Genomic DNA, 7,838 nt, shown 5'->3' with positions numbered 1-7,838 from the left:
TAAGTGAAATAAGCCAGGCACAGAGGGAAAAATACCACATGTCCTCACTCATAAGTGGGAGATAAGAGAGAAAGAAGGAAGGAAAAAAATACTACAGTGGTGCACTGGACTTTCAGAGAGAGAGAACAGACCTAGGGCTGATGGGGGTGGAGGGAACAGGGGTTGGGGAGAGGTTGAGTGGGGGACATGCGGAATAATTGCCATTTGAATTGGTGAGCATGCTGATAGTATTATGTCATTATCACATCTTGAGCACAGGTAGTGATGGTTGCCTCTGTGCTCCATGAATATTATAATCAATAAAAATATATATATAATTAAATAAATAAACCCTCAAATGTCAAAAAAAAAAAAAGAGGAAGAGAGAATTACTGTATTCCTTTGGTGGTGTTATATTTTCTTGTTTCTTCATATTTCTAGTATCTCTACATTGATGTTCTGGTCATCTGGTAGAGCAGTTGCTTCTTCTATTACTCTGGAATGGGCTTTGAGGAGAAAGACTTCCTCCTCTTTTTCCAGGCTCCACTGGTAACTCTCCTTGTGCCAATCCAGTCAAGTATGTGGTGGGCAACCTGCAAAGTGGTCGTGGCTTCTACCGTGGCAGCGAGCCATCCTTATGGCACCAGAAACAGTGGCGGTGGCTGTGGTGGACCACCTATGCAGAAGTGGTGCTTGCAACACACGCCTGCCTTCTGTCAGGCAGGGGGGCTGCTCATGGCTTCTTCCTGAGTCCCCGGTTGCAGTCCCACTCGCACTCCTGTCTTCTGTCTGGGCAGGGATGTGATGGAGCCCATGGCTTCTGCCTGGGTCCCTGGTCAGGGTCATGGTCCTGCCTTCTCAAAATCATAACAGTGAAATTCACAGGAGACCAGAATAAACACAGGGATCCCAATTCACTTATTTACTGTGAGAAATATAACTATCAAATGGACTGGAAATTCTCTTAATGTATTCTTTTCGTGCATGAAAATCATGACAAAAGGCTCTTTTAGAGTGTGCAAGAGAATCATGATGAGGACTCAAGTTTAGTTCACCTGATGGGTGTAAACTCTATAGCCAACCTCAAGGCAATCAGGGGATTGCTCAGTAATAATAGAATGAGGATGAATTGCTAGTTGGCTTTGGAACTAATGGCAGACCTGAAACTGGGGTAGCCTGCTCAGCCTATTTTACAATAGGAATTTAGAGTTTACAGAGGTTATCAATCTGGATTAGAATCTCCTGGAAAGTATTTTAAAAATACCAACACTGGGTGCCACCCCAGGTATATTGAATCAGAATCTCTGTGGGTAGAGCCCAGGCATTGGTATGACATTGGTAGTTTTTAAGAGCTTGCAAGCAGAACTGTAATTTTGAATAGGTCCAAAGACAGGCCTTGGAAGGGCCCTGATTCAATGACCTTTAGATACCTTCAGAGATAACCATCACTAGTCAATAGGATACAATTTCGTTTCATACACTCTTTCTTTGGATATGTTAATTCATCTAAGAGGTTCCAGAGAAGCTTCCTGCAGGCCTTGGAGCAAAACTGTTTTTAACTCATGTTATCTCTACTATTAGTCATGAAGTATTCACACGACTTTTCTTAATGGGCAAGGTTTCCTTCGTTTTAAAGTTTTTGGGGTGAGGGAATATTTCATTAGGGATTTAGATGAACTGAAGGAAAACAGCCTGGAAAAGGAAAGGCTAGCTAGGAATCTGTGCAGTAATCCAGGCCCAGAGTTGTGACTAGGATGATAACCATGGGATAGAAAGGGAATGGAAAGAACAGAGGAAGAGCAGGAAAAAGCTTGGAAGATTAAATTAATTGTGTTTGGTCTAAATTACTCTCTTTGCACTAAAATGTAAAAAATTATAGAGAAATAATTGAAGTCACTGGGGTAGGGGGACTCACAGAGCATCACAACTAGAAAATTATGTGGAATTCTGTCTCTATTACACTGATTCACTAACAATATTACTGCAGGTTTCATTTACCATTCGAATAATGTTTCTCTAATATAACTTTGAATATATTGCCTTCTTTCTGTCCTTGAATTATATATTATAAAGCAGTTAGATTATTAGCTTACAGAACTGAGCTATCAATAAATGAATTTTGGAAGCCCTAGCAATCACTCCAGATAATTCAGGTTTAGAGCACACATACACATACACACCTGAATAACACAAATGCTTTGTTCAAGATGATTTCTGATCTGGTGGTCTTAAGTAATTTTTCAGTCCTTGGCTTTTCTTTGCATATGCAGGCAAGGATTTTTAAAAACAAATAAATGAAACAAATTTTTTTTAATTAGCCACTAAAATGACTGTGTCCTATGTTGTTCAATGTTTCTTTTTTAGATAAAGAATATAATTGCTTGATATACATCAGTGTTCTCAGAGATATTTAGAGGGAACATGTTGTTTACCAAATCCCTTTCACATTGTTTACTCTGTGTTCAGAGATATAGCACAATCAAGTAACTATCTAACTAGCTACCCTACTGACAATAACAGTCATTATGCATATATTATTTCATTTTAGAACTTTCCTCTTTCACTGTTTGGATTCAATGACAACTATTTAGATTATAAAGTAAATCAAATTGAAAATATTTTAAGAGAGGTAAAATGTAATGTCTAAAATTTTAGAACACTAAACATTTGCCAAGTTTTGAACACAATAGTTTGAAAACACTGGTACAAAATAATAAAAAATTACATATATATATATATATATATATATAAAATCTTCACTGAGGGCCCTGAGGATTTTGCCAAAGTCATAACAGTGGGCCTTGGGGACTAAATACTCTTGAAACACAGCATCATCCAATGCAAATACCTATGGGGACTGAGCTTCAATCAGCCTCGGTGGAATCTGGAAACAGACACTTGAAAGTAGCAGACACTCTTTGGGATGTTTGCTCTGTTCCTACTGTCTCTATTTGCATCAGTCAACTTTTGCTGCAGCTCTAAAACACCCCCCAAAATCCCAGAGGCTTACAATGACAAACCCCTTCAGATCTGCGGGATGGCTGCGGTTCATCCAGCTTAGGCCTGGATCTGGTGTCTCTCATTCTGTGTTTTTCATTCTGTGTTTTTCATTCTGGAAGGCAGGAGTACAAGGCAATACATGGGATTACACAATGCCTCTTACAGCTTCTATTCAGAACTGGAACAATGCTCCTTCCTCCCAAGTCCCATTGATCAAAGCAAGTCACATGGCCAAGACTAAAGTTAAGGAAGTGGTGCTTTTTGGTTTTTTTTTGGTGGCTGGCCAGTATGGGGATCCGAACCCTTGTTGACCTTGGTGTTATAATGCTGCACTCTAACCAACTGAGCAAACTGGCCAGCCCCAAGGTGATGTTTTGAATGGAACTCTATTAACCATGCTGGTAACTACCGTCCCTAGCAGTGGAGAGACCTGGACAAAGAGCAGCAGCAGAGGACCTACCTGCACGGGTTCCTTTGGGATTTCCCTGTTTTCAGATGTCAAATTGCAGGCAGAGCATCAGTGACACAGCCACAATGTGAAAGTTTAAGGGTTTTAGCATTTACAGACCCTGGAACGGGGAGTGGAGTACACTTAATTGCCCAAAGGAGGACACAGACACACACATACACACACACACTCAGAGAGGTCAGGGAGTACAGGTAGAGGAGTGGGAGAACCTGTAGGCCAATGCCTTTTTTGGGTCCAGGGCATTATCTAAACAGGTTTCCCACGGGGAGCTTTAACTGGAAGGTTTGAAACAAGCAACTAGTCCCAGGAGGTCATGCTGTGACTGGAGGTGGTCATTTTAAGTTCTCAGACAAATGTTTGAATGGCCTCTTTAAAGGAAGTTGCAGAAAAGCAGGGTGCCCAGTCTGCTAGGCAGAAGAGATGCCTCTAAGTCTTTATCTGTGACTACCAGCTGGAGCTATCCTGGTGGGGTGTAGTATCAGAAACTGTGTCAAGGATGACTGAGTCCTGCTTCTGGTATGAGAAAGTTAAACATATTTTTAAATGGATGCCGAGGCAACATAAATTATAAACACTCTCTATAGGTGGCAACATATATTTTTCTCACGATTAACAATGACAAGGGTAGGACAAATTGTGAGAAATAGCATGATCCACCATTTCATTTCTCTAAAAGCTAACACTCTACCTTTCCAGGGCTAGGGCCCTGGCAGAAATGTTTATCAGTGCTGTTGGAACATAAAACCCAATTTAAAAAACCATTGTCAAGCTGGCCAGTTAGCTCAGTTGGTTAGAGCATGGTGCTGATAACACCAAGGCCCAGGGTTCGATCCCTATACAGGCCACCCACCAAAAATAAATAAACAAACACCATTATCACAATCATGATATGACATAGTCAAACATAAATAGTAGAGAAGACAATTTAGCACACGTGGTAGGCAGTCGCTAAAATGTCCTTCAATGATCCCTACCCCTTGGTATTTACATCCTGTGTAATTCCTCTCCTTGAGTGTAGACCAGGCCTAATGATCCCCTTCTAATAAGTACAAGATGGCAAAAGAAATGGGATGTCACTTCTGAAATGAGTATACAGAAAGACTGCTACTATTCTCTCTCTCTGGGGACAGCAAGTTTGCCATGTTGTGAGAGGCTGATGTGGCAAAGAACTGTCTTCAGCCAACAACCAATAAAGCCTGCCAACAGCCAAGTGAGTAAGTTCAGAAGCCCCACACAGCCTTGAGATGCTGCAATCCTGACCAAGACCTTGACTGCAGCCTTTTGAGAGACCCTGAGTCAGAGGCACCCAGCCAGGTCTCACTCAGATTCCTGACCCACGCAAACTGTGAGATAATAAATACTTGTTGTCTTAAGCCACTAAGTTTTGGGATAATTTGTTATGTAGTAATAAATAAAGCACCATATAAAAACAAATAATTAAGTTGACTATCCTTGTTGGTAACTGTGTGACTTACTAAGATAAATGCTATTATTAAAAAGTGATACTTGAATCTAAAGAAAAAAGAAACCCAAATATCTAAAGTCAATGCACTTAAGTTAGATTACTAAGAATGACATTATTCTGCCCCATAGTTGGACATATCTGGAATAAATTTTGCTTTGCAATGATTTAATGAGGTAACAATCTGTTTCATAAGGGATAAGAGAATGATGATTGTTAAAGACAAGGTGATAATGAGGACATGTCAGCACTAAGAAAATTGCCCACATTCTTACAACTTAACTAAAATGTATCGCATATGAACTTTCCTTGAAAATTCATTTCTGTTTATTTAAAGTTCATTAAATTCTCCTGAAGTTGAGTACACAAAGGTTTCAAATCTTTAGGAGTCATTTTTCAGTTGGCCATCTTGTGTGTGTATATATACATATTACTGTTTAATTGATTCAGTTGCAGTTGACTTAAGATTGCAGACCAGACTTTCTATGGATCTCTGTATTACTTCAGGTTTAGTTACTTACAGAAGTAGAAGAAGCCTCTTCACATTCCCTCATTCATTCCTTTATTTCTCCTCTTTTTATTTTGGGCTGGTGGCTATGCCTGGAACATTGTTAGTCTTGATAAATGCTACTGGATGAGTGAATGAATGAATGAATGAGCTGAAGTTCAGAGAATGGCAGTGTAAATTGATGCAGCATACTAGGTAGTAATAATTTTCTCCTTTTAGAAACATACTTCTCAGGTTCCCTGGATCATGCAGACTGTTAAAATTGGGCTACGAATAAATTTTTTTTCTGAATAACACTCAGCATTCCACTATATATATTCTTAGTGTGTCCTCTTTCTGTTCTGAAGACCACATGTACACTATGAAGTTCATTGAATTAACTTCCTCTGATAATTCTCACCCTGGTTCATGCTACTCTCCTTTCTCTGCCTATTGGCAATTTCTTGTTAGAATTGCCTTGAGAAAAAGTCATTTTTGTAAAAAAGTTAGTTTCAGTAAAAGCAATGGAGGATGTAATTCCTATACAAAGCGTATAAGTTAAATTTGCAACAGGCCCTTAAATAGTATATAGCATTGTTATCATTAATTAACTTCTGTAAAAGCCTGCCATATTAAGTGATTTGTTAAGTACTGTATTACCTAGTCTCTTTCATTAAGTTACTTTCTATATCTTGGACATACCAATCTCTGTCAAACTTCATGCCAGAGAAAATAGATTTTTCTTTGCTTAGAACAATTTTCCCCAACCCCATTTACTTTACAGACCCCAGTTTCTTTTTTAGGATTCAACTTAGGCTGAACCCTGAATCAAAATTGTTTAGGGAGATCCTCAGACTGCAACGTAGATCCAACAGTCTCAACTAATCCAACAAGGAGCTCTGAAGCAAATATCACTGTGATGGTTAATTTTATGTGTGAGCTTAGCTTGGCTATGCTACCCAAATATTTGGTTAAATGTTACTCTAGATGTTTCTGTGAAGGTATTGTTAAGATGAGACTAACACTTAAATCAGTAGACTTTGGGTAAAACAGATTATCCTCCATAATTTAGGTGAGCTTCATCCAATCAGTTGAAGGCCTTAATAGGAAGAGACTCACCTCCTCAAAAGAAGAGGAAATTTTGCCAGAAGACTGCCTTTGGACTTAAACTGCAACTCTTCCCTGGACCTCCAGCCTGCCAGCCTACTCTGCAGATTTGGAATTTGCCAAGTCTCCACAATGGCATGAGCAAAGTCCTTAAAATAAATCTCTCTTTACATATATATGCTTGCCATTGGTTCGACTTCTCTGGAGAACCCTGATTAATACAGACTTTGGTACTGGAAGTGAAGTGCCACTGTAACAAATACCTAAAAATGTGGAAGTGGCTTTGGAACTGGAAGAGTTTTGAGGTACATTTTAGAAAAAGCCTAGGTTGCTTTGATGATACTGTTGGTAGAAATACGGATGTTAAAAGTGACTCCTGGGAGGGCTCAGAAACAAAGAAGAAGATTTTTAGAGAAAGTGCTGTCATCTTAGAGATATACATACATAGTCATGAACAGAATTAGCTAGAAATAAGAATGCTAAAGGTGCTTCTGGTGAGATCTCAGATGAAAATGAGAAACATATTATTGAAATCTGGAAGAAGGTGATCCTTGTTATAAAGTGGCAGAGAACTTGGCCAAATTATGTTCTAGTACTTTGTAGATTTTAACTGATTGAGGTTGAATATTTAGTTGAGGAGATTTCTATGTGAAATGTTGAAGGTGCTTCCTGGTTTCTCCTTGATGTTTATAGCAAAACATGAGAGGAGAGAGATAAATTGAAGAAAGAATTGTCAAGCAAGAAGGAATCATAACTTGAAGATTTAGAATATTTTCAGCCCATCTATATTCCTAAAAAAGTAAAAGAGTGCTCTGGAGAGGACACTATGGGTGTAACTGGACAATATTTGCTAAATAAACTATAGGTGTGACTCATGGATTAAGTCAACTGTCTCAACAGAAATGCTGCCAGCTTGGACTGAAGAATACAAAGATGGGACAAAACAAAAGAAGGCTGTTGGACTTCTGGAATCCTGCAGGATGGATCAATACAACTATGTGAACATGTGTTATTCTTTAGTAAAAGAGGAGAATGACCCCAAAGGTGCTTCAGATGTCAGCAGGGCTGCCACTGCCATCATGGGCCTAGATGTTATTGGCCTTGGGGTGGTAGAGAGAGGGGATAGACTGTCTCCTCCTTGGTTCCCGGGGATGGGACTGACACCCAGGGCTAAGGAGGCTAGGCTGCCACCCCAGTGTGCTCAGAATGCAGGGTTACCACACTGGTGGGCAAAGAAGATAGAGCATCAAACCAAAAAAATTATTCTTGAGATTTAAAATTTAACAGAATTTGCCCTGCTAGGTTTTAGACTTGCTTGGGACCCATTTGAAAGA

Source organism: Galeopterus variegatus, unplaced genomic scaffold, assembly GCF_000696425.1.
Source record: "Galeopterus variegatus unplaced genomic scaffold, G_variegatus-3.0.2 Scaffold131, whole genome shotgun sequence".
Classification (NCBI taxonomy): Eukaryota; Metazoa; Chordata; class Mammalia; order Dermoptera; family Cynocephalidae; genus Galeopterus; species Galeopterus variegatus.
The sequence above is the reverse complement of the archived record's forward strand: the minus strand, read 5'-3'. Positions refer to the sequence as shown.